The 27,947-nt window shown below is 41.7% G+C and overlaps 1 long non-coding RNA gene across 2 annotated transcripts in view; it reads left to right on the top strand.

Annotated features, from left to right (window-relative positions):
* The window catches only part of LOC115079869, a 63,273-nt gene extending 37,152 nt beyond the window's left edge, over positions 1 to 26,121 (top strand). The window contains exon 3 of one of the 2 annotated variants that reach the window (XR_003853423.1): positions 25,318 to 26,121. This is a non-coding gene — a long non-coding RNA (uncharacterized LOC115079869). Of the gene's footprint in view, positions 1 to 4,394; positions 4,815 to 25,317 lie in introns of those variants that run through there. The other variant, XR_003853422.1, reaches the window with a different exon arrangement.
* The last annotated feature ends 1,826 nt before the right edge of the window (positions 26,122 to 27,947 follow it).

The raw sequence follows: 27,947 nt of genomic DNA, 5'->3' as shown, positions 1-27,947 counted from the left end.
CAACATAATTACCCACACCTGGACCCAAAATTCTTCCTAGTCCCTGGCACTAGGATCAAGGGGTTGCCAAGCCCTGGCATCATCCCTCACTGCCCAAACCCATGCAGATGGGGCCTTCAGACCCTCACATCACCCTTGTATCCCCTGCCATGAAGAAGAGATAACATTCATGCAATAATATAACCTCCCTTCCCACTAAGCAACAAGATCAAGGGACCTCTGAGACTCAATACCACACTTAACCCTCCTGACCCAAGATCAAGGGGTCATCAAGCCCTGACATCTCCTAAACCCCCAGACCCATGATCAAGGGACTTCCATTTTCCCTTTCTTCCTCCGGATGTTTCTCTCCCTCAGTTTCTACTCTATCCAATGATGACTAGATGAAGATTAGGGCAGGAGAAGTTATGCTCTCTTTCACCCTGTTGCTGGTTATTTAAAAAAAAAAAGCAAAAAAGCTCTGGCTGACCTCTTGCATATGCTTCTCTTGAGCAATAAACAAGTCAGTGGTTGCTTCTCAGGAGAAAACAACCCTTCTCCATACTTTCTACACCATCTGTGTTACATCTCGAGATGTAGGGCTGGAGGTGTGACTGTTGCCCAGCCTGGCAGCCTGGAGGGTGGCAGCAGGGAAGGAAGGACATGGGCTAGTCCCAGATGGCCACACCAGGTGCTGCCTTGGTCCTGGATACCAGGCTGCAGGGGCAGTGGGGGAATGAAAGTGCTCCAGAAGTGATGATAAAGGAACTTGCTTGGGGCCCATAAGTATTTATTTATTTAAAAGTCTTATATCCTGCCCTTCCAAGATACATATGTGTTCAGTGCGGATGAAATAAAGCTGCAGCCCTGTTATATCAACCAACTAAAGGTGGATTGATGTTTTGGTGATGGGTTATGATGGTGACTGGTGAGGTGATGGGGGGGGAGCTCACAGATGCCTAAATTAATTCCAGATTATTTATCTAGGTGTTGATAAGGGGAAGCATGATCATTAAAATGATTTCTTCTAAAAGTTTCCTGCTGCACTGGTACGGTATAAATTGACGCAGTTTGAATAACAAGGCAGATCTAAGGAAGGGCTAAATAACATCTCATTTTAAAACAAGAGGTCATTTGCTTGACAAATCTTTCTTTCAACACAATAAAAACCCCACATTTGTAAAGCTGGCAGACCTTGTTTAGTGATTAGGATTTGATTTGTTGCTATGGCAACCTGGTCCTGAAAAGAATGGCAACCGACCATTTACGGCTGGAAATGTATTCATTAATGCTTGTGTCACTGAAACTTTATTCAGCAGGGAAGAATTAACATTTCCTTTCCTGCCTGTACTGGTGATTTATCCCAGCGTCTTTCGCAAACACAAAAAAAAAAATGTCATAAATGTTGAAAACGGAAGCTCTTTATTACCTGATTAATTCTCAACTTGTTATAGGGTGTATTCAATCTGGCATGCAATTATTAGCTTCAGTCGCTAGGCAGCAGTCGCAACGATTTGCAGCTGAGAGTGCCCTTTTTCTGTTTGTAGCACAGGAGTTTCTGTCTCATTGTGTTTGTGTAAGCAAAGTGTGCACTTTACACCTGTTTGGTAGAATCAGCACTTTTTCAGGGTTCTGAGTGTGCTCCATTATCACTCTGTGTGTTTGATGTGTTACTTCTTTGCCCAAGAATTGTTCTATCAGTGATAATGCAGTGTTACTGCATTATCACTGATGCACTGATTACCTAATCATTTTTCTTCTGCACAATGCAGCTCCTACCATTTTGCATTTTTGTTTTTATTATAGAAATCGTTGGGAAGGTGTTAGCAGTTCACCATTTCACAGATGTCCTTTTTTGGCACAGCAGACATGAGAGGGAATCCACCGCCTTAACAATGTGAAATATTGTTTATTACATAACAATGCATTTAAAAACTTTCCATTAGTAAAGATTTAAATAGATATTTGAACCCTTACTGCCCAAATTTTACCAATAGTTTACAAAGCAGTCATATAATTAAAAACCAATAGCACACATATCACACACATACCCACCATGCAAAAAACTTCAGCATACCTCAATCACACAGACAGATAAGTAAAAATATGTCTTTCAGTCACATTTGTAAATGTGTAAAGACAATCACCTTACAATGGTTCAAATCCTATTTAGACAATAGATCATATAAAGTTAAATTAAACAATATAGAATCCAAACAAATCCATTTGCTTCATGGTGTACCTCAGGGATCCTCACTTTCTGCCCCACTTGTTAATATTTATATGTTTCCTTTATGTAAACTTTTATCTGGTCTTAATCTTATGTATTTTATCTATGCTGACGATGTTCAGACTTTAATACCAATTGAATCTTCAATAGACTCTAAACATTGGGGCATTTATTTATTTGCTATTAATAAAGTTCTGATACGGATGAGATCTCTCTCTCATTGCTAAAAAAAAACCTGAGATTCTATACATCTGCCCCAATTTAAGTCCACAGAAGGAAGCTGAAATTTTAGAAACTGCAAAAAATTATCTCATCTCTTTTGATGTCAGAGACCTAGGGATCATCTTGGACTGTGAAGTGAATCTCAAAAAATGGGTAAATAGTATGATCAAAGACGGATATTTTAAATTAAATGTTTTAAAGAGATTAAAACTATTACACTTGAATGATTTAAGAACTGTTTTACAAGCCCTTGTCTTTTCCAAGTTGGACTATTGTAACGCTCTCCTTTTGGGCCTACCTGCTTATTCTACAAGACCTCTTCAACTACTCCAAAATTCTGCCGCTAGACTCTTAACTAACACAAGAAAAGCTGAACATATTACTCCCATCTTGAAAGATCTTCACTGGTTACCCATTGGTTGCAGAATTCCACATAAGGCTCTCTCTTTAATTCATAAATCACTTTACAAAGACAAAGTTGAATGGTTCACAGCGTCATTACATTTCCATATTCCCTCAAGAACAACACAATCAACCAATACTGGGTTGCTTCCAATTCCATCATTAAAAGCTGCACATCTGAATACTGTCCGGGAAAGATCACTATCGAGATCCGGGCCCCGATTATGGAACTCCCTACCACAAAACCTAAGGATGGAATCTAACATTAAAGTTTTTAAGAAAGGAGTAAAAACATGGCTGTTTAATCAAGCCTTTCAATCATTTTTTCTTTTTTTTTTTTTCTTTTTATAGTTTATTTCAATTTTATCAATCTTAACATCAATAAAAATAAGGAAATAAGGATTACATATTGAAATAAACACAAAACAGATACATTTCCATAATTCTTAGATTTTCATCCAACCTTAATACAAATCCACATCATAATTGGGGAGCACTACAAAAAGGAAAAAAAGAATATAAGCATTCTTACAATGAGAGATATTTATTTCTACTTATTCATTAAACATCTCAAACTATTCTCTAAATAACCTTTTTTGACTCTTTATCCAAAATGAAAGTTTCTAAATGTAAAGGTTCATAAAAAATGAACTTATTTCCAACCAAAGTGATACTACACTTACATGGGAATTTAAGTATGAATAGGGCTCCCAAAGAGATAACCCTATCCCTTAATGACAAGAATTGCTTTCTTCTTAATTGAATGACTTTCGCCACATCAGGAAAAACCTGGATTTTCCTCCCACAGATAGGAAATTCCTTATTTTAAAAGTATTTTTGCAATACTACATTCTTATCGATCTCAGTACTAAAAGTTACTAATAGGGTAGCCCTTGTTGGAATGTCATCTACCAATGCTTCCAAAAACGATGTTAAGTTAGAGCTACTTCCCTGTACTATATCAAACCCTACATCTGGCCCCAGTGAACTGGTTCTAGATCTCGGGATATAAAATATTTTAGAAAACACCATTTCTTTATATGATGGAATTTGTAGAACTTCCCCCATATATTTCCTTAATAATTCTATAGCTGATAGTACCTAGTGCTTGGAAAATTTAGGAAACGGAGATTCTTTGATCTAATTACATTTTCCATATTTTCTAACTGTCTTGATGTAACTAAACTATCTTTAATGAAAGATGTATTAGCCATTTGTAAATTTGTAACTTGTGAATTTACAGTAATAAAATTACTTTCCAAATTAGTTAATCTCTTTGCTTGATCCTGAAGCATGCTTTTAGTTTCGGTATTCATAGACCCAAATTGAGTCATTGCTTGAGTCAGTAACTTTTGCATATTATTCACTAACCTCCATACATCAAGCAAAGTCACATCTTTTAGATCAGGAATCTCATCTTGCACATTTTCCATAATCTCGTCCGAAGCTGTCTACGGCAGGGGAGTAACCAACAGCCCCTCAGCCGAAGCAGCTGTGCTACTTTGGAGAATTGGGTCAATTATAGACTGATTCAAAGGATTCAATTCTTTATCATTTCTAGAGTCTATACTTTGAGGTGATGAATGATGGCTGGGACTCTGAATAGAGCCTGAGGAAAAGGATACTTCCGGATCAAGATTTAAAGCACCCAAATTCATCCCATGAATAATATGTGTGTCCATAGGACCCCTTACCACCACCGGGGTTAGAGCTGAAGGAAATACCTTGATCTTCCTTTTCCTGCCCATGGATCTACAAAGGCTTTTATCGCTTACCAGTCATGTTTGCTGTATTCGCAGGGGGGTGTGGCTCAACTCGCTCCATGCAGGGTGGTGGTTTTAGATGTTACCCAGGCTTTCTTTTTAGTTTTTCTGTCTCAATAATTTTAATTTTAATTTAAGTTTTAATATTAGATTTTATTTGTTAATTTTAGCAAATTTTATAATACTATGATATTATGTATTTATAATTTTCTTTTAAATTTTGAATTGCAAATGTTTTAATTGACATTTGTCTATTGCTGTAAACCGATATGATATGTACACATGAATGTCGGTAAACAAAAAAACAATAAATAAATAAAATAAATAAATAAATACAACATTGTAACTGTCAGTAGATACAATGTGTCTTCAATCAACACTTATAGGTGCAAAATGTACACAGATGCAATGTATATTGAAAAATATCCCAACAGAGGCCACTTTTTCACTGTGAACAGCTTCATCAGGGAGATTTTTAACATATATATATATATATACTTCAATCATATCCTTGAAGCTTCTCCTTTGAAGTTTCAAAACAGCTGCTACAATCGGTTTAAGTTTGTCTACTAACAACAAATCGCTCAGGGAGTGGAAGTGGGAGGGTTTACATTTCTATTATCTGACATAGCTTTCAAATAAGAAAGAATAGCTTTGCATTTAGCTGGATATCGAAGAGAAAAAGAGACCCCCAATGTAAGAACAGAATCTCTGAATTGGAGAAATGCTTTGCTTCTAACCTGAGTTTGCTTGCATACTTCAGGGAAGATCCACCCTTTATGGCCCATAAAGGAATAATTGTGATTACTGAAAAACAGCCGCAAAATTACATTTTTTTCCAGTTTGGAAGAACATGTGACCAATAACATGGCTCTTCCTTAATCTTTTCAGAGGACTGTTCCAAAAAATTAGTAATATTAAGACTATTAATAGGAGAGAGAGATTCTCTCCTTCCAGACTCATTGTTTACCCCTGAAGGGTAAATAATAAGCTTTAAGGAAAGATGGAAAAGAGTCCTCAGAGAGACTAAGCCTTTCCTTTAAATATTTCTTCATTATCTCAATGGGAGAAATAAGGGAGGCCAAGGAAAATTAAGAAGATGCAAATTAACTATCTGAGATCTATTCTCAAACATTTCCAAACGCCTATGAATCGAAGCACTATCTTTAACAGCAGCAATTTTAAAGTCCTGAAGAGTTGAATTCTGAAGCTCCAAAGCTTGAATTTTAACACCATGCTCAATAGTGGTTAGATTGAATGACTGCAAATTGACCTTTAACCAGGTCAGCAGAAATGTTAACCTCATCCAATCTTTTACTTACAGTTTTCTCTAGAAATGTAATCATTTTCCATACATCCTCAAGAGTTGTTATTTCAGGTTTTGTGAAACAAGATTTCCAGGAGTCCTCAGGATGCTGTTGAGAAGGCACCAAGGACTGAGAATAAACTCCCACATCAGATGTAGAACCATCGCTATTCCTCATAGTGCTCAATAAAGGAGGTGGTGGATGATCATTGGGACTCAAGGTGGTTTCCAGTTCTGGCTGACCAGGCGCTGCCTCTAGCCTTGAATCTGCAATGACTGAGGCTGCTCCATAGTAGAAGACACATAAGTAATAGTTAACGGGGCAGAGCTAGGCACTGGGCCTGAAAAACAGACCTGGCCTCTTCTCTTGACCATAATTCAGAAGAGGGGAAAAGGAGCATAGCTTCGCTGAACTGTGAAAATACAAATACCCTGCGATAATGCAAAAGAAAAAGAAAGTGGCACCCAGGGGCGTGGCAAGCCACAGAGTGCTGCTTCCTATGCCCAGAATTGGCTCCTCCCATGGGCTTCACTCGCTGCTGGGGGCCTCCAGTGCAGCGGTGACACAGGAAGCACAGGGGTGAAGGGCGGGTCCCTTTCCTCCACACCAGTTGCAGGACACCTCTCTTCTTATGCCTGGAGTTGGCTCCTCCCACGGGCATCGCCCACAGCTGGGGGACTTCGGTGCAGTGGATTTTTTGTGCTTTTGACTGGGCTGATGAGCAGAAGAACTCAAGTGAGGAAAACTCCTAAGGGCCTTGAGAAAGAGAAATCTTATCTTCCCCTGTATGGGGCCTGTGCTAGATCATGAACCTCTCCATGAGCCCCTGTGCACAGGACCAGATCAGGACAGGGAGGTTACATTAATTTTTTTTTACATATTTCTAGAACTGTATGACCTGTTCTAACACTCTCCCTTTGCTTTTAAGTTGTGACCGTATAGATGCACAAGAACAGTGCTTGATAAATAATATCTGCTGTGCATACCACAAGTGGTTTTGTGGGGACAGTCTCCCTTTAAATATTTCAAGGACATATCACTGTTTCTTCAGCAGAAGTTGAACCACAGGTTTCCTGCAGCTCCCCAGCAGTCAGTTGTGAGCACTTTCCTTACATCATTGGATGGGAAATGTTGGATGCATTCTGACTGCCACGTCTTCCTGCTCTGCAGAACTGCCCTTTGCATTCCCTCAGGGGGAATTCCAGCAATGGTAGCAGCTCATCTTGAACTGTTTGATGCCCTTTATCTTGTGCTGCATAATGATCGCACTGTCAAGTATCATCCCATTGTATGGCAGCACTGTGAAGATTAAACCTGATCTCTAATACAGGACTCTGCACAATCAGACTACCAGGGGGCATTAGATACAATACAGAAAAAGATGAATATGCTGGAGAGATGTCAATAGCAAGAGAATATTACTCAGCTTCCATTGTAATGAAGCATTTCCTGGAGAAGATTAGAAATCAGAGTTTACCATAAACATACCTAATAAGAAGACAAAGCCGTGTTATTTCAGAAGGAGCACTGTGACATAGAAGAAAGAATACATTGAGGGTCACTTATTCTGCAAGGCACCTTGAAGCACGGTGAGAGTGCACACAGTCCGGTGCTCTCCCTTGGAAAGACACAGTTTGTGGTCGCAGCCGATAAACAAAACCGCGATTGGGCCCGATGGAAAAAAACCCACATGTGAATCGGAACCGGAATCCGAACCGATTTCCGGTTCCGATTCACATCTCTACTAAAAGCCTGTTTTATTGTGAAAGCTTACATGTGATTTTAAGATGCTGAGGTTTTATGATTATTTTAATTGTTTTATTGTATGCTGTGATGTTTTATGATTTATGAATGTGTGACTGATTGTAATCCATGCTGAATACATACCATGGAAGTGGTGGAGTATCAGTATATGTAAATGAATAAATAGTGATGGAGCAGCATCTGTGGCGGCTCTTCCAGCAGTTTACTAAGATGAGATGTAACATCTGAGCAATGAGTTCTGGATAGTCCTTGCCTGGTGTTTTGGCTGAGATCGAGAATCTATATACCTTGGGGAGTTAATGTCCTGCCACCTCACACCCCCCCCCCCCTCAGGGACACAAAAACATTAAAAACACAGCTGGCAGCAGCGGCTTCCCCAAACCAGCAGTCAAGAGGAGAGTGGCCCATGAGGCTGAAAGAAACATCAGCCTTCCACTCCCCTCTCCACCCTGGCGGTCAGAATAAACGTGGCCACGGAGCCACAAGAAGCAGCAACGGCCTCCCAACCCCCTTTCCCGTCTCAGCAGGCAGGAGGAGGAGCATGGCCAGCATAGTTGCAAGCAGAATCAGCCTCCCCAGCCCCCCACCTCTCAGCAGTTATGAGGAGCAAGACCCCCGGCCTCCCCCTCACCAGTCATGAGCAGGAGTATCAGGGCCAGAGCCTAGAAGCAAGGAGAAGAGTCTAGTGACTGCCCGGCTGAAGAAGGAAGTTGCTACTGCCCCTTGTTCTTACAGATGAGGATGCAAGTGAAAGCATGAGAAACAGAGGTAGGTGTGTGTGTGTGTGTGTGTATGACTGAGCATGAGAGACAGAGTGTGTGAGTGTACATATGATTGAGCATGTAAGACAGAGGGAATGTGTGTGTGTGTGTATGACTAAGCATGAGAGAATATGTATGTGTGTATGTATATGTCTGAGCATGAAAGACAAACCATGTGTGTGTGAGACTGAGCATGAAAGACAGTTTGTGAGTGTACATATGCTTGAGCATGTGAGACAGAGGGAACATGTGTGTGTATGACTGAACATGAGAGACAGTATGTATGTGGATGTATATATGATTGAGCATGTGTGTGGGTGTATATGATTGAGTATGAAAGACAGACCATATGTGGTGTGTATGACTGAACATGAGAGACTGTATGTGTGTGTGTGTGTGTGTGGTGTATGTATGACTCTGTGTGTGTGTGTGTATATATATATATATATATATATATATATATATATATATATATATAAGTATGAGAGATAGAGTGAACATGTATATGTATATGATTGAGAATGTGAGACAGAGCATCTGTGTGTATATGACTGAGCTTGTGAGACAGCATGTATATGTTTTATTGAGTATGAGAGACAGCATGAGTGTATGACTGAACATGAGACAGATTATGTATGTGTGTGTATGACCGTGCATGTGTGAGTGTGTATGTGTGTATGACTGAGCATGTGAGAGAGAGCAGAAAGTTTGTGTGCAACACTCCTCCCTTCAAATCTATGACATTCTCAGGACATCTAGAAATCAAAAGTTCCCAGGTATGGAAAGTGGGGGATTTTTTTTAATATTCTCATTAGTTTAATTTATTGGGTGTTATTTAGGTGATGCATTTAATGATTTGGAATATTTTATTGCTATTTGGAATATGTTTAGATGAGTTTTTAATTATTGGATGTTCATCAGTTGTTTTGAAATAATTATTCTTTTATTAGTATTGTTGATAGTTTATATTTCTTGATTTTATATGATGTTTTATGAGGAATGGTGTTGTTTCTGTTTTTCCAAACTTGCACTGCATACAGAGTCTGGCTTGCTGTGATTGCCAGTTCAGTTTTTGTTTGCACATTTCTATTTATACTTTATAGTTTCTTTATTCTGTATTTGATGAGGGTGTATCTGTGTTCTGCATGTGTGACTGAGGTGAGGTATTCTGCTAGCAAGTAGTTTCTGTGTAGGGATCTATAGCAGCCTGACTTGTTCTGTTTTCCAAATAAGAGCAAAGTGATTAGAAAAATAAAATGTCCAGACAGCAAGGGTAGAAAAAAGCATTTTATAGTCAGTTTAGTGAATGGAATATGCCAGCTTTGTGAATGTGAGGCTCATGATGCTTTATTTTGCACAATACAGGAGGAAATACATTTCTCTTTCTATTTCATAGAAATACAAATGCATTTCATAAATAAATTTCTCTGATGTTGCATGATTGAAAAAAAAATTAAAGCCCCTACATTTAACAATCTCCCAGCTTGTGGTATCATGTGTTGTGTTCAGGGTGAAGGCACATTTGTTTCACTTGGCCATAGGTACCAAATGGTCTGGCCACAGCTCTTATATCATTCTCAATCTCAACCTCAAATGTAGCAGGTCTTCTTATACAGTGGGACACTCTCTCTCTCTTCCCCGGGGCCTACTAACCCTCTAATCCCTGAGGTCTTTTACTCTGGTGACGACTCCTCCCTTCACCCAGGATTCCCTGTGGGTCTCAACCTTAAGGAGGACTGTGTGAGACACCTGTGCCCAGTCCTTAAGGTAGTCTGAGGGAGTTTTTTGCCCACTCCCTCACAGGGAGCTTCCTCCTCCTACAGATGTGTGCAGATCAAAGACCAAAATGAGTAGGGAGCAGTTCACCCCAGTGGTGGCTGTGCCACAATACATACTTAATTCATTTTACTGTGTCCTAAATGATGCACCACTGTTCACACTTAATTCACAAATAGCATGCTGTGATTCACATTGAATTCATGGAACGGTGGTCACAAGCTTACACCTGCTCCTGCTGCACTGGGATCCACACACAGCTGCACATTTTCAATGCAGATTTATGCACATTAAGCCACTTTGAAAATTCAGGCTAAAATCTGTTTTGGCAGGCATTGAATATTACCCTCTTAATGAATATTACCAAAGTCAAAATAGACCACCAATATTCATGTATGGTTCATATTACCATAACCTGAATGATACATTGCTATTCATGCTTAATTAATATTACTATAGCCCAAATTTTGCCTTGCTATTCACATTTAATTCATATTACCTTATCCCAAATGGTGCAGCATTTACATAGTTAATGCGTAGTCATGTAACATGGAGTGCCCCTATTTTCCCCCTTAAACCTGTGCAGGACCAGGCTAGATGCCTGGTTTACCTTAATTCCCCTTGAGAGAGAGCTCTGTGGACATGGCCCAGCAGGGGAAGGATAAGAATGAATCCAGGGGATAGTCAGACCAGGCGCAGCTCTCCAGGAGGAAGGCAGCTCCTGTAGAATAATGCTATCCAAGCACCGAGCTGCATTGAAGCTGTGAGTACTGAAGGAAGTGGTACAAGACTGTAAACAATGGGAGTACACTGTTCTGAAGTTAAGGCAGTCTACAAATGTTTGTTGAAGCTGCAAATAAAGTTTATTGTGCGTTTGAAAAGGCTGGAGTCATGCTAAGTTTGTGGATCCAGCCTGGGGATCGCCGCTTGGGTCCCACAGCTTCATATTAACATAACTTGCATGATGCATCACTGAACATATAAAGGGAGCAAATTTCAAAACTGCCCATATTGGGTCAAGGACTGTAGATATTTTTTATCAATGGATCTTGCACCAATTTTCAGAAAGAAAGTATGAACAGAATTTCCCTTGGAAAATAGCCTCAGGAAAAAGTACCCACTGAAAATCGCACCTGCTTTTTCCAAGGAAAACAGCATACACAGTTTTAAAACTGAAAAAGTACACGTGGTATTGCCTTCCTGACCTAACCTCACCACTGGGAATGCTTCTGCCCAATGTGGGCAAAATTATCATATATTGTAGAAGGATGTGCATAGTTTTACTCACATTGAGAATGGGCAATTCTCAAACAGTCAATTTAGGGCCTCATGTTAGTAAATGAGGACCTTGATAAACTGGCATTTACTTGGGCAAATAAGATTGCCCTTCCCGTTTGCAGTACAGTGGCCTGAACAAGGCCCCACAATTCACATTGCATTCATAGATCAAAGCATGAATGGGGTGTCTGCTGGGGCTTTTTTGTCTTTTTTTTTTAAAATTTAATGTTTATTGTGGTTCTGCAAAACATTAAACAAACCATTAAAACCCCAAACTCCTCCTCCAAAATGGAAAAACAAGCAAACCAAACATGTTTCCCCTGCACCTCTCTGGAATGGTGTGCGGCAATACCTGGTTAATTCATAATACTGCAGCCCTTCTCTATGACCCTGAGCAACTGCAAACGTTTCTTCATGATAAACCTTCCCTCAGGCTAGATTTTTCCTAGGCGTGGCTGTTGTTTAGCAGTGTCACCCTTCAGTGGGAGTCCGATAAAAATTAGGTATAAACAGTGCTCAACTCATGCCTTTGTGATCTTCTTGCCTCTTATTATTTTGGACTTGAGATCAGGTCATGGGATTAGCAATGTTTGCTTTGTTTCCTTTTGCGTCTTTTATTTTTTTTGACTTTGCAAATCTTAATGCTGAACATGAATTGATATTTCTGGGATATTGTTATCCCATATTGTTGATGTTAATTACTAAATTGCAATATAAATAAATAATACTAAAGCTCAAATGGTGTACCTCTATTCATGTTTAATTCATATTACCCTAGTCCGAGCATTGATCCACAATTCATGTTTAATTCATATTAGAGTATCCCCAAATACAAGTCAAGTCTATTGCATATTACCATGACCCAAATAGTATACTGCTATTCAGGTTTAATTCATATTTATAATGTCCAATCTCTGTGTCAATTTCCCAGTTTAATTCATATTATCGTAGCCCAACTGGTGCACCGCTATTAACAATTAATTCCACATTGCACTAGCCCGAATGATGCACTGCTAGTCACATTTAATTCTTATTTTCATAGCTTGAATGATGCAAGACTATACATTTTTAATTCAAATTAACATACCTCAAACAATTCAGCACTGTTCGCATTTAATACATATTCCCATAGCACAAATGAATGATCCTTTTATAGCCCATGGATGTTATTCTATTCATCAGCTATTTTGAAATATTTATTTTTTTTATGTGTATGGTTTTATTATGATTGATGTTTTATGTTTCTTGATTGTATAGTTTGATGTTTTATGCAGAATTGTGATGTTTCTGTTCTTCCATCACAGTGCACTATTACTAATAGAAAGGTATAAATGAACGGAGGGCCAGCCGCCCAAAAATAAGTTTCCACACACTGCAGACAGAGCTGGCTTCTTGCGGTTTCCAACTCAGTTTTTGTCTGCATGCTTTTATTTCTGCTTCATGTGTTTTTATAGGATTGCTCATAGGGGGGAGGGAAGTTGCTGATCGTGATTGAGTCATTATCAACAATCTTAGGGGAAGGGAGGAGGAGGGCCTTAGGGGGCCTGTGTCCTGGATCTTTCAGGGACCTGGGAATGCCTCTGTCAAAATATAGATCACAACTTTTATATTTAACTGCAGCAAAATTACATTGCATACTGGCTTTTTAAAGGGTTCAGCTCAATGTGAACACTGATGTGAAAGAATCCAGGAGACAGCCTGTTCCAGGTGCAGGCAAATAAAGAAATGCCAGGGCCTTGTCACCCTTTGATTCCCTGTTTTTGCCTTTCCTGCTGTATCACCTGGTCCTTGTTCTGCTCAGCAGAGTGTTAAAGATCACGATGCCTTGATAAAGAGTTAGCAAAGCTGAAATGCATGGAAATCCCATCAGGGCATGAAGTAGGGCAGCTAGCGCTGTTCTCTATTCCTCTCCCCTCCCCTCCCCCTCTCTCCCTTTATCCCTCCACCCACATCCTAGACTGAAGCCCATTTGTCATAAATAGAAAAGGATGCAATTGTCATTTCTCTCTGCTTTAAAACCAGAATGTGCTAAGAGACAATGAATGGCTTTCACAGCTCCAGTAATGACTGTATCTATTGCTTGTAAGATCACTCCTGACAGGCGCTAGCCCTGGTGTGATTTTAATTGTAATTGGTTACCATAGACACAATGATGACAGATTCCTATGGCACATTAGTGCCTCCGCACAGAATCCCTCACCTCTCATTTCAGTGAGAACACACACACACAGAAATTAACTCTAAAAATGCACACAAGCCCTTACCCAAATAACGTGATGTGATGAGACGAGGCACAGGCATTAACGTAAACAGCAATGTACCGTTGGAGCCATAGCAATATGAACTGAAAGGACTATTTTCAAATGATTCAATGTGCCTGGGTAGCTAAGCAGTTACATGGGTAAAACTGGGGACCCAAAATTTCCCTCCCTCTCTGCGTGTAAACACTCCAAAGCCATAAAAACATGGAAAGCGGGGAAGTCTCCCTTTGAAAATGGCCTTGCATCTACATCTAACGTGGAGCATCATTCAGGCTACGTTATTATGAATTCATTGTGTATAGTGGCGCACCATTGACAGGAGCGTCAATAACGCCACGTCATTTGCACTATTGCAATATGAATTAAAGGTGAATAACGACCGAGCATTCGGGTTACAGAAATAAGAATTAAATGTAAAGAGCAGTGCATATTTGGTCTATGGAAATGTGAATAAAATTCATCACCTCCCGCTTAGACTACTGTAACCTGTCCTTACACATCTCCCAGTGAGCCATCTCTCTCCACCACAATCCATCCAAATTTCAGCTGTCCGAGTTATTTTTGTCAAAGCCACTACACCCATATGACCCCTCTTCTCAAGTCACTACCTTGGCTCCTTAACCGTTCCTGCATACTGTGATGGAGTGCAGCGCTGCCGGGGGCAGGAATGGATAAGATATCATAAGGCGGCTGGTAATACTAGAGCCAGCCAGCAGGGGGAGCAGGTGAAGGCGAGAAACTACAAATCCCAGGTTCCTAGAACCACCACCTGACCTGTAGGGAGAGCCTGGAGGAGAGCAGGTGGCAGACTCTGACACTAATGAGTCACACAGGTGAGCCTAGGGAGCTAGAGGAAGAGAGCGTGCCTAGGTAGCAGCAGTGGCCAGAAAAAGCCAGTGCCAGGAAGCAAAGGAGAGAAGGAAATGGAGGTAGGTTCCGGGGGAGAGGAATCCTCCAGCTGCCTCATGGTTGCAGCCTAGCCAGAAAAGGGAAACTGAGAACCTGTACCCTAAGGGAAGTTAGGGCAGGGGTGTTTGCTGGTGAACTGGAGAGCCGGGGGGGGGGCCTCAAACAGTACCTTTGCTCCAGCACATGTGTTAAGGGGTTTGCTGGTGAACTGGAGAGCCGGGGGGGGCTCAAACAGTACCTTTGCTCCAGCACCTGTGTTAAGGGGTTAGACTGCTGGAGAGCGGGGGCAGGGTCATTTGTTCAGCTCCTGAGGGGACGGAGCCAATGTAACAGATTCAGCTACTCTGCTTTATAAAATTGCTTTGAGGAACCTCTCTCTCTCTGTGTTATCTTTGGGGGTTGGGGGACTGCTTCAACCCCACTCCGTTCAAAGAGGACCCAGAAGCCCCGCAAAACCAGGGCCAGTGGAGACCTGAACCCAGGGAGTCCTGTGCGACTGAGGGACTCCAGGGATATCCAGGACTCGCGAGGGGCCTGAGCTGGAGGCAGCGGAGCGGCACCAAGGTCAGCACGGGCGGTGAGCCTTCACAATACGTTACAGACTCCTCTTACTCACCTACAAAAGCCTTCTCTCAACAGCTCCTTTCTGCCTCTTCCCTCTGATCTCTCTACACTGCTCCTTGTGCGCTCTGCTCATCAGACAAGTCACAGTCCTTACCCTTCTCCTTTACTGCCAGCTTTTGGCTTGGGATAATTGAGTTTAAAATATTTAAACTGTCACCCAGAATGCGTGACGGCTGTTGCAGAATATTTAGAAATCCATTGTCAGGTACACTGTAAGGTATTATTTGTTCGCAGGTCTAGGACCTGTAAGCCTAGTGCCCACTCACGTTAACCTTGGGGTGGGGGGCACAAAATAATTATTCAGTTCTGGCTATGCCACTGCTGACAAGGTGAGCTTTTGACCAATATCCCATGGTCCATCCATGCTGCTCAGCTGGTATTGGGTTGCCAACCTTGGGAAGAGCGGATTGGCTGAAGTCCAACCATGGAGACACCGGGACTAGAGTCACTTCAGCTCTTTGATCATTTTAATTAATGGAATTCTTCATGTTTGCAGGGGTGAAAGCTTTCCTTTTCCTCTTTGTTATTTAAGTGTTTTATGTATAGGACTGAGGAAGTGTTTGTGGGAAGATCTTTGCGTGGTGTGGTGGGCATTGTTTGTTTGTTTATTTATTTATTGATTTATTTAAAAGAATGTATATCCCGCACCCTTCAAGGTTCGGGGTGGGTTGCAATAAAACATTCATAATGATTTAAGCATAAAATAGGACAACTAAAATAAAATACATAGATATACAAATAAAACATTGGTCATAGAATGTGGAAAGGTTATAGGTATTATTGCATAATTCTGGGAATGCTCGTGTAAATAGATAATATTTTAACGCTTTTTTAAAATCTTTTGTGTTGGACAAAATTCAGAGATTGGGGGGAATTGAATTCCAGAGGATTGGTCCTGAGATAGAAAAGGCCCTTTCTCTTGTTACAACCAGTCTAGTAGATTTCGGTGAAGGGGTGTGTAATAATAATTGATGTTTGGATCTTAAGTTTCTAGCAGGTGTATATATGTGGACTGGCTCATAGCCAGTCATTGTTATTATGGTGAATAATGTTTTGTATGATAGTTAAAATTTTGTATTTTATTGGGAGCCAATGTAAATTGAATAGTGTTGGGGAGATATGATCATTTATTTTTGTGTTTGACAGTAACCTCACTGCTGCATTCTGTATTAGTTGTAGAGGTTGTATTGTGGTTAGTGGCAATCCTTCATATAGGGAATTGCAGTAATCAATGTTAGTATCAGAGATTGGAGGATGGTGCGAAAATCAGATGGATCAAGTATCGGTTTAATGTGTCGTAGTAAGCGTAACTTATAAAATGAGACTTTACAACAGTTTTAATGTGAGATTGCATATCTAAATTTGGATCTAGTATAATACCAAGATTGGAAATATTGTTTGATATTGGGATGTTTATATTCTCATAAGAAAAACTGTTTGGTGCATCGCTAAATTGTGGATGACCTAAAATCATAATAGATTAAGACTGAGTTTGTTATGAGCTAACCATGTACTAATCGAGGAGAGACAGAGGATTAGAAATTGAGCAGTAGATTTCCAAATGGTATGAGTGGGGAAAAAGAATTGATATCATCTGCATATATTCAATAAGTGACTCTTATGTGTTAATGAAGCATTCCTGGGGGCTCTGCTTCCTACATGCCTAGAATACCTTTCTTTTTTTTCCAGCTGTGACATCTTTTTTTTTTATGCCAAAAAGATGAATATTTCTTTTTATAGCATCAGCTATTTGGGAAAAGCTGAATCATTACTGTTGTTTGGTCTCTAGAAGCCTAAATGAATTTGGGTGGATGGAACCTTAATGAAAAGTGGTAAGTGTTGAGTTCCAAGCAGTGGGCTACTTGTAGGGTGTGATATTGCATATTTACTTGGAAATTCCTCTGTATCTCAGTATTATAAAGTTCTTTGGTTTCTAAATATATTTTCTTTGCCTCTGGGGAATATCAGAAAGCTGATGTTTTATATTTTCACTGTGTTTCTAGTAACTAAGCATTTGTGTCCTTTGTATGAGATATCTCAGAGCAAAGGGACTAGTCTAGTGGCCACTGAATTTTATGATATAGGTCTCCTTTCCTTGAGCCAGCTGGTGTATAAAAGTAGCTCCTGGGAGAAGGGAGAACCAGGCAGTAGGGTAGCATTAGGACCCAAAGGACAAATCCTTAGGTAAGTTTCTGAATGGTCCACCCTATCATCTTGGTCACAGGTTGTTTTGGGGTTTATGACAATTTACGTATACAGATTTCCCAAGGGCCTTCAGATCTCTGCTGGATTTTTATATGTTTTCCTGAAGGCTCAGAAACAGGATAGTAGCTGTGCATGCCAAACTCCAGTAAAACCATGGAGATGGGGAGAAATAGAATGCGGATAGTAAGCTTGGTTAAACACGCAAACTTCCAAAAATACCTGGGCGTCTATAATGCCTGCCTTTGCAAATCGCATGGGAAACCCAGACTTTACTAAAATGTCATTTAAAGATTTAAAAAAAAAACAAAAAACAAAAAAACCCCCCAACAAAACTGTGTGTTGAAAAGTGATCAATAAAGGGCAAAAAACACTTGGCTCTCGCGCTTCTCACTGGTGTTCCATGAAGCCTGGCTTTGGCATTGCTGTTCAAGAGCCATGGCTATGAAATTGGGCAACTTCTCCAAGCTCAGATCTTCATTCTGATCTGAACATGTGCTTCGTCATGAGAGGGCCTCTCTGCTCTCCATTTCCAAGCACCCACTGAGACCGCGAAAGCACGAATTCAGCCTCTGTGGTGTGCAGATCTGTGCCCTCTTCTGCGTTCTGTGGGGTTTTTTATTCTGTTTGCACCTGCAGAGCATACATTTCTCAGGAGACGCCAAACATTTGTCAAGGGTGAAGCAGCAAACCATGACAGACATGAGAACATGATGGCCTGTTAGAGAAAATAAACCGCTTCCAAGATCCCAAGCATGCATTTGCTGCTGAGCCGACTTTAAGTGTGTCAGTAAGCAGATTTCTGAGAGGGGATGGAGGAGCAATTTATTTTCATCCTGGTATCTCCAGGTAGGGCATGAGGAGGAAATGATGCATGAAGCTGCCTCTGCAGAAACCCCTGTACACTTAAACATGCGCTTGGATAATGGTGAAGGTAAATCTTTTCCTGTAGGTCGCTCATATAAATAAATTCTACTGACTGCAAATGTAATCCTTGAATGAATGAGAAGCTCCCGGTAATAGCTCCAATATTGGTGTTAGCAGAATCATTAAGAAGATGGGCCAAACGTCAGCTTTTCTCTGTTTATTTCCCAGCAAGAACACCCAGAGAATGCGGTGGCAGCTGTTGCTCCATTGAGCTTAGAGCCAGCACCGGGCCTTATATTTCTCGGCTGTTTAAATATCTTTTCTTCTTTGGCTTTGATGGTTCGGCTTCATACTCAGCTTGTTGGGAGCATGCCCACATGTATATTCTCTTAGTTTGTGAGCTCTACTGATGGCTTTTGGATAGCCACAGTCTGTAAATACGGACTAAATAAATAAAATATATAAATAAGCATTCACTTGGCCTTCTACAAACTGAAATTATATCTTTCTTTCTCCTTGTGAGAGACTTGCTTGCATTTGAGTTTCTTTCCATGACCACCACTGAACTGAAGAGGGTCTTGGCTTTGCAAGATTCTTCACGTGATCTTGAGCAAATTTAGTTTATAATGTGTTTATTGACAAGTCACCATTTCCTTGAGTCTCGCATGATAGGGGTATACCTGGATTCAGTGACCGGCGGGCTAGAGCCTAGGGGATGCTGTAGGCCTCATTAGACCAGGAGGAGCCCAGTAGACCACTAGTCATATCCTCAGAACGGCAGACTAGGGTGTGTCAGGGATTCAGGGGAGGGGTGGCTGGCTGGCTTCCTTTATTGAAGGGATCCTTTTGTTGATAGGGGAAGGGGATTTGGTTAGGGGGTGGGTTGTCAGTGCACCAATTCTTTTTTTTTTTTTGGCTGCTATTTTTTGGCTTTTCTCATTTGGGGGTGGGGGGGGGGGGGGGCTAGTTATTTTTGGCCAGTGTAGCCCTTTAAGAAGATGGTGGCCCTGATGAAGGGAGCCACCATTGTGTGATGTTTTTTTTTTTTTTTTTCATATTTTCACTGCGGTATTTTTTCCTTCTGAATTTTTCCGTGGTGGAAAATAATTTAGGTGGTTTCAAGAGCTGAGGTACCCAGTACTGCAGCTTGTGAATCTCCAGTAGTATTTTTCCCTTAGATTGTAAGCCCTCTGGGTATACCTGAATGTAACTAGCCTTGAGCTATTAATGAATAGGCATGAGCTAAATCAAAATAAATATATTTAAAACAACCCTTCCAGCACTTGTCTGGAAGTGCCGGGAGCAGATAAGAGAGTACCTTGTTCCGGTCGGGGGGGTGGCGGGGTTGTACGGGTTAATCAGGTTGCAGATGAATAGAGGATGGGGAAGTGGGGCAAGAGGAAGGCTTATTTTACAAAAATAAGAACAAAACAGGGAAGGAGTAGATTGGGGCAATCCGCGACCCCCTAAAAACATTTTTCACTCTTTGGTGGGGATTTGGGCGGGGGGGGGGGGGGGGGGGCTGTTCGCCCCAGTGGGGCCAGTCAGCGGCGGATTCCCGATGACGACCGGCCCGGGGATTCGCCGCCCCGGCCGGCCACGGAGATACCACGTGGTCTGCCGAGCGCGGCTCCGTCACGGCCGCGCTCGGCAGACCACGTGAGTAGAGTGACCAGCCCACCGGGGGGATGCCCGATCCCCCAATAGGCCAATCCGCCCCTGGGGCCAGTTAAAACATTTTTTGGAGGGGGGGGGGGGGGAGGTGGAAATCATGCCTCATGCCTGCATATCGTTTCTTTTTTTTAGGTTTCACAGGGTTATTTAAGCAGATATCTTTGAAGGTATCCAGTTAAACAGCAAGTTATGCAGGGCCGGATAACTAGAAAACCTAACCGGTCATATTCAAACGTAGCCGGTTAGGTTTTAGTTATTCGGCTACAAGAGGCCGGGATAGCTTTAGGCAGGTATGCGGGAAGTTTATCTTTCTAACAATACCCGGATATCTTGCCCGCTTGCCGGCTTACTGAATATGGACCTCTGAATTTACAACAGGAAGAAGTCACCCGCTTGAGAGGAGGATTGACAACTGGCCTTGCTTTTTTCTTCTTCTTCCAGAATGAGAGAGCTTCTTCGTTAGTCTGTACCTGGCCTGATTGAATTCTCAGGGTGGGCTGCTCGGGACAGCTGCTAAATTCTGCTTCTTACCTTTTTGGTGCGGAACTGCCAGGGAAAGAAGACGTAACCGAAAGGAATAAAGGAATCTCCCGGGCCGTGAAATGCGATTGCCAGGTTCCAGCATCTTTATGGTCTGTTTGAGCACATAAATAAGATCCGTAAAGGACAGCATTGGTACTGAGGAAGTCGTAGTTCTCTGGCACAGTGGGAGGAAAACAGAGGACAGTAAGACAGGCTGGGAATATGTTTTGGCAGAAGATAACAGCCAAGATGTGTCACTACTGGTTTCCTCTACGAGGCAAATAACTTTGTGAAGCTTTATTTCTTTTCATTTCTGGGTTTTCTTCTTTTTAATTTGATCATTTCCTCTGCGCCTTTTGAGCTTCCAGTTCAGTCAGACCCAGGGCTGGGATTTAGTGCCATGAGCTGTGATTCATGACTACTTTGGGTTTCCCCTCCTGTCCTCCAGCCAGGGCGGGTGCAAGGGTACAGGGCACCCTAGGTGAATCTTCGTGCGCCTGCTCCCCTGGCCATGGCCCCGGCCCCAGTCCCGACTCCTCTCGCTCACGGCCCCACCGAGTGTGTGCTTATCTGGGCCGCAAGCAGTATGCGTGCCGCCCCCGGCCCGCCGAGTCTCTGCGCGCCTCTCTGCCGTGAGTGGGGCAGGCTCCGCTTCTGGGCTGCGCTTCGGTGCACCCTGATGGTGAGCGCCTTAGGAGACCGCTTGGTCATTGAGTGCTGACCCTGGCCGGGAGGGTGGGGGGCCTTGTTCTCCTTCTGCAGCCCTGCAGTCGCGGGCCACCGAGTGTCACTAGAGTCTCTTCCCCGGGGGGGGGGGGGGGGGGGGGGGGTATCTTGGCAGCTGCGACATTGAAAATTAAAAAAAAAAAAATTCAAGGAAAACAAGCACCATTTTGTTAGTTTTTCTTTTGTTGTTTTGGATATTGGCGCGCAGAGAGCGCCGCAAATCCTTATAAAAGAATTACAAATACAATTTATTTTGTGAGCAGAACTGCTTCTTTACCTTTGTGGCTAAAAACATTTGACCACCCCCTCCTGCATTCTCCAATGCCTTTCTCCTACGTCTCCTTTGCTTGTTATGAACCTGCAGTGTTGGCACTGCCGTAGCTTCCTGGACGGGGATGTGTGATGCGCTGCATAAATGCAAATTATTATTTGTATTGCTATTAACACCTGGCAGATCTCTGCCTCCACCATCTGAGCCGCTTCTCCCTGGCCTCTTGCTGTCATTCTTGCAGTGGAAGCCTTTCAGGTGCCAAATTGCCTATTACGTCCCAATTAAATGATTCAGTCTGACTATTGCCACCATATGGGCTGTTTCAGTGAATTCCTCTCTTCTCATTTGGCTTCTTGTGCTGCCTCCTGGATCGCGAGGCTGGACCGCTGCTTCTGCACCAAGCGCAGAATTCCAGCAGGAAACCGCAGCTGTCAGGACTGCGAGGGCTGCTTGCCGCTCAGTGCAAGTGCAAATGATGCAATGAATAAAACACAAGCCAGCTTAACTAAAACTCAGACCACATTTTCTCCCTAGGGAACAAGACAATAGAAATGTATAATTCCTGGAAATGAAATGAAACAGAACTCCTTGTTAGCTGCTGAAATCCCAGCAGGGCCAGAAAGTGAGAGGCAGATAATTATCACGGTGACACCCGGCCGACGGGGAAGGAAATCCTGTGAAAGCCAATAAGTGTTCTATTACTATGGATCAACATTTTATTTATAATATTTTTCAGAAAGATTTTAAATTGATTGGCATTGTGGGATGGGAAAGAATCACTCACCCCTCCCCTCATCTTTCCTGCTGCAAAAAAACACAAAAGAGGAAATCTAAATTCCTACCAAATGATAAAAAGGAAATATATGGATTCTTTAATTCCCTCCCTCTCTGCCCCTCACTCACCCACCCACCCATCCACCCCTCTTCTTGCATTTCTTCATATACTGTAGATTGTTAGTGGGGCAGAGATCTGATTTTTGCAACTTCCCTCTATCAGATACACCTATTACCCGCCTTTGGTATTCTCCAAACGCTCCTGTCTGTCTTCTCTGTCTGTCTTTATTAGATTTGTAGCTCCACGGAGCAGGGACTGTCACTTACGTGTGGCTGTCCATATTTGTAGTGCTACAGAAATGACTATAAGTAGTAGTAGCAGCAGTAGTAGTGGTTCTGTGCATGCACTTAATCTTCACAAGACATGACTGAGGCTTTGCTATGCTTGAGTTATGGTGACGGGGTTCCAGAAGGTTCTGGGTGATCAGCAGCTGTGGAGTCGGTACCAGCGAATTCTGGCACTTAAACTTTGATTTAAAAAGAAATGGAGACTGCAAAGCCAGGACTATTCTGGGGCATTAAATGGAGGATTGATCTTGCCCACCCTAAATTATTTGAAACATTCCGGTAGACAATTTCAGTAGATTGCTAGCAATGAGTACATAGAAATGAATACTATTTGTTATTGAGGGGTAGAATCCTTCCAATCTGTGGCACACTCAGGAGAAACAGTTAGTCCGTGCTGAGCTCTGTCTCCAAGCTTGGCCCCTTGGTAAGCCTTAACATAAATAGAATTAGCCACATCCAGAACAGTGGATTGAGAAGGACAAAGTCATTAGATTTCAACAGCTCTCGATTGTGGAAGGATGAAAAAACTTTCTTATATTTTGATCTCTGCAATATTTAAAGAAGTGCAGGTGCATTTTTTTGGTGGATTATAAAATACACTTGCAGTTACATGGTGATAATGCAAAAAATAGCATCTCACACATCTCACTAAGCAATAAGATCACTGTGCCTTAAATATCCAAATGACCACATTGCAAGAAGACAGCTCCACTGAAGCACATGACTATTTTCCTAGAAGTGAACCTTGGCCATGAGCTTTCAGTACAGTTCAATTTAACCTAAGGGCCATGAGCCTGGATATGGACCAGACTGCTGCTAGTGGCCTTGGAGCTCTAGGATACGTTTAGCTGTGATCCATTTGTGGTTTCGCAGCTGTTTATGGTAATTTGAAAGACAAACACAGTTTCCACCCTGGTGATTCCTCATGGAGCAGACATACCATAGGTACAAGTAATGTAAAGAATTGGATAATTTGCTGATCATTCTCTGGAAAACATAGTTGGAGCTTTACAAGCCACTGTCTCTGGGGAAGTATCAGTATGCAAGAAGACTCACTAAAAAAGAGAAAAGTTTCATGGGCTTTAGATACTTATTAAAACAAGGCCTTTTTAAAACAGTGTCTGCGAACTTAAGATGGAACTTTCTTTTTCTCTTAGTTTTCCTGCTAAACTTCTAGCCTTCTAATCCAGGCAGGTCTTGTACGCTGATCCTGTGCTGCTCTGCAGTCAGCTCCTGATTCAGCCCAAGTAGGGCTACCAAGATCTGCTTCTCATCCACTCTGCCCTTCTCCTGTGTGGTGCTTCCGCCTCTCAAATGCTCTGCAGTAGCTTTCCCCTCTGATATCTCCTGAACATTAAGCAAAGACACCTGAGTTGTGTTGGTTTTCGTCCAGGCTTGCTTTGAGGTCCCCAAGTGGGCTGTTAAATGGCATTTCAGTGCCTCCCTCCTAGTCAGCTTGGCTGAAGTGCCTGATGATCCTGTGCAGGTAGGAGACTTTGCCCTCCACAAGGGTGCAGGAAATGAACAGACCTTGCTGGTCCCCTTGTTATGATCCCCGCAGAGGCTGCAGAGAACAGGCGTGAGGGAGGATGGGAGGCCAGAGAGAAAGAAGATGGTGAGAACTATTTGCAGGGCTCATGCCTTATCTTAAATCTCCTTCAGCCATTAATTTCTCGATGGAGTTCATAAGCGCTACTCAGAGCTCCAGCGTATTCTGATTTTCTTGCCACAGATGTGGAACCTGAAAGATTTGCTCTTCGGCAGCCTATGCACCTTTCTAACGGTACAACTGCTGCATTGCATATCATTTGACTGGTTACTTGGTACCTTTATCATTAACTGCTTTATTTTGTAAACCCCTAGAAAATGCTTATAGTCAAAATGGTGACGTGCTTGCTACTGGTATGTTAATAGCTGTTTTGATTTTGAACACAGTAGTGCATTATGTAAGCAAAGCTTCCTAAATACAGAATAGCATCTAATAATGTTGGTAACTTTCTTATTTATAAAGAATTAGAGGTCCATATTCACCCATTGGGCAGCTGGCAAAGTTAGCTGTTTACACGTAGGATAACTTCGCTGGGATTTTCAGTGGCGCATGTGCTAGGGATGTGCAATCGTTTTCCCCAAATTAGGCAATGTCAATGAAATTGCCTAATTCGGAATGGTTCGGGAGAACCAAAAAACGATTGAATTTTTTTCCACAATTTCAGAAAAATTCATTTTTGAGTTAGTGCGCACTAACTCCCAATAGTGCGCACTAACTCTGCCAGGTTAGTGCGCACTATCCTGAAAATTGGGCCCCCCCACAAAAACCCCCGAACCACGGGAAAAAAGTCCTTGGAGTTTAAACAAAAGTGAATTAGTCAGAACATTGTACTGGAGTTTTATCTACGTAAGGGCATACAGAAGTTCCTGTGAACTTCACAGGCCAATTAATTCTTTCTGGCTTTGAAAGAAAATTAATTGTCTGCAGGCATTTTTAATAATTAATGTCAATGAATGAATACAGTGAAGTGGACATGTCCAAGAGAGAGAGAGTGCTGCAGAGAAATATATTAGTAATTGATAATTAAGTTTTAATTTCAACTAAATGAATTAACTTTCATATTACAGCTGTAAGATGCACAAATGATTTCTTTATTCTCTCCTTTAAGGAAACCTGAAGGGAAGAGAGAAAAAGGTTTTGCAGATCGCAGACACCACCTCATTCCTATACATGTGAATGAATGAACTGAAGTTTTCTTTTTCAGAAAGTCCCTCATATATTTGCTGTGAAGATTAAAACAAAAAAACAAAACAATTCTTGCAGCAACTAATAACTATTTTGAAAACTTTTTAACAGAGTTATATTAAAATCTATTTTGCTTTCCATGGGAATTTATTTTAATACATCCAAAGAATTCTTTCAACAAACTACAGGGTCCAGACGTTCTGCATTTTTGAAAGATCTATTTTCTTCTGGCTCAGATTATCTTATCCATGTTTTTAAAGTATATCTTGTACATTTTTCAACTAGCTCAACTGTTTGTGAATATGTTATTCCCATAATTAACATTTGTAAGTTTGCATTATTTGGCAAAGAACAAGAAAAAATTATTTACAACAGATCTCTGCTGAGGCTGGAAGAATCAAAATGAAACTCTGTGTTTATTTTATCATTGGGTTTGAGATAACAGCATTCAGAGAAGAAATTTCAAAAATAATAACTACTGGAGTTAATTACAGAAATAAAAACCTCCTTTCTGAGGACAATTGAAAGCCACAGAGAAAGTTTACTGAGTTTTATTATTAGTGGGATATTGACAATGCAAGAATTAAAAGTTTATTTTTAGCTAAATTGTGACTAAATTTCATCAAAGTCTATGAATCATTTTGTTATTGTGTAAACATTATTAGTTCATTAATGGCACTTTTATTGCTTTGTATTATACATAATTTTTTCAATACAACTTAGTGGAGATTAAACATTAAAAGATCTTATTGATTTTCATATTCTTACTTTTCATTTATATTAATCATTATTATTGTTGTTAATTTCTTCCAGTTTACATATTAACTGGAAGTATCAAAGAAAATACATTTGTGCTTCTTATGACTTTTAGGGTATAATTCTGATCCCATGAAGATTCGTGCATGTGGTGTGCTCGACGCACCTCTGCAGTATAGTGGCTATTATTTTTGTATGCTGGTTTTCACAAAATCACCTGAGAATGACCTGCTTTGCATGATTTTGCATTTAAGCAGCTCATTACTGTAGGATTTGAAGAAACTTTCATGCATAGTTTTGCAATGATTTTTCACAAAAGGGGCTTTGTGTGAAAATAGTGTATGATGCTGACATTTTTGTGTTTTTGCACTTTTTGGGGTGTTTTGCACAATGTTTTGTGCAAAACGCGCTGCTGTGAAAACTTTTCAGCTTAGTATATTGGCCTTTTTGTCTTTAAGATCTCGTCAGATGCATCTCATCTTTCACCACAGAAAATTAAAAGGGGATGCTTATTTGCATTGACCATGTCATTATTGTTATTTCATTATTTTTAGGCATGGGGGCGGTAGGCACAGGCAGGCACCTAATTTCCTGAATAGTAGCTGCTGTTTCTCTGGCTCATTTTGCATTGTCTCTTGCATGACACTCTCTGTGTCTCAGGTACTCGCCGGGGTCTGTCCCATCACTTCTGTGCACTGAGAGCACAGTGTCCTAAGCCTTTCTGATGACCTCCTGTTTTTTTCAGCCTTTGCAGTGCCGGATTTAGACATAAACCTTCTACACTACCATTTGGGCACTCCGATTAACCATACAAGAGGCCTTTAAATCCCTCCAAAATTGTTAAATTTCTACATTTTTTTGGGAAATGCTCAGACTTGAGGTAGCTTAGGGACGTATTTTCTAAACTATCGCGGCTCTGTGAATTTGGCGGTACCGGGGGGGGGGGGGGGGGGGATGGGGGCGGTACTATCGCTGCCGGCTTTCCCAACCAATAGCGCCACTGTGAAAGGCGGTGCTATTGGGCGCGCTACTGGCAGCGATAAGGTGTCCTACCTTTTCGCCGTCAGCAAAGTCGTCGCGAAGTCTGCCCCAACGCCACCCCGACTTCTCCCCTTCCAGTGCGGACTCCACCCTGACTCCGCCCCGACTCCGCCCTGATTTAGCTATCGCACGCGAAAAGTCCCTTTTCGCGTGCGATCCCTTTGGAAAATGACCCCCTTAATGCGTCTTTTTGCGTGTCTCCCGTCCCTCCAGTATCTGCATGCCAGGGCTGCTCCATGCCCTGCGAGACCCCCAGAAAACCTTGCGCTGAACAGCACGAGCTTCCCCTTGGGGAGAGGGATGTGAAATACTTCACAGCAGATGATTGGAAGGAGGTTTTCTCTTCCTACCCTCCTCATCTGCCCTGTGCATTACTAATTCGGAAAGGGGGTTTATAGACCGAAGAAATAAAGTTAGAAAATGAAAGAAGGCAGCCCCTCCCCGCTCTGTGTATAGTGCAGAATCCAAGTGACTGCAGATCCTGAAGAAAACTGGGGTCGGTCTGTGTTGTGACAATCGTAAGGTCTCCTCCCCTTTGGCATTTTCATTGGAGGGGGGTGGGGGAATTTTGCACATTTTTTCAGTACCAAAGGGTTTAACCTTTTTACTACTTAAATGTTTATGGGGTCACTTTTCAAAAGGATATCCATGGGTAAATTGAAAAAAAAAACCCCAACCCAAACCCTTCCCCCTCGAATGTGAGAGAAAAGGGATGGAGCTAGGCCGGGCCCCTTAAACTACTGGCAAGGATTTCCC

The sequence above is a fragment of the Rhinatrema bivittatum genome, chromosome 18 (genome assembly GCF_901001135.1).
Source record: "Rhinatrema bivittatum chromosome 18, aRhiBiv1.1, whole genome shotgun sequence".
In the NCBI taxonomy this organism is placed as follows: Eukaryota; Metazoa; Chordata; class Amphibia; order Gymnophiona; family Rhinatrematidae; genus Rhinatrema; species Rhinatrema bivittatum.
Note: the sequence above shows the minus strand (reverse complement) of the source record. Positions and strands in the feature narration are given on the sequence as shown.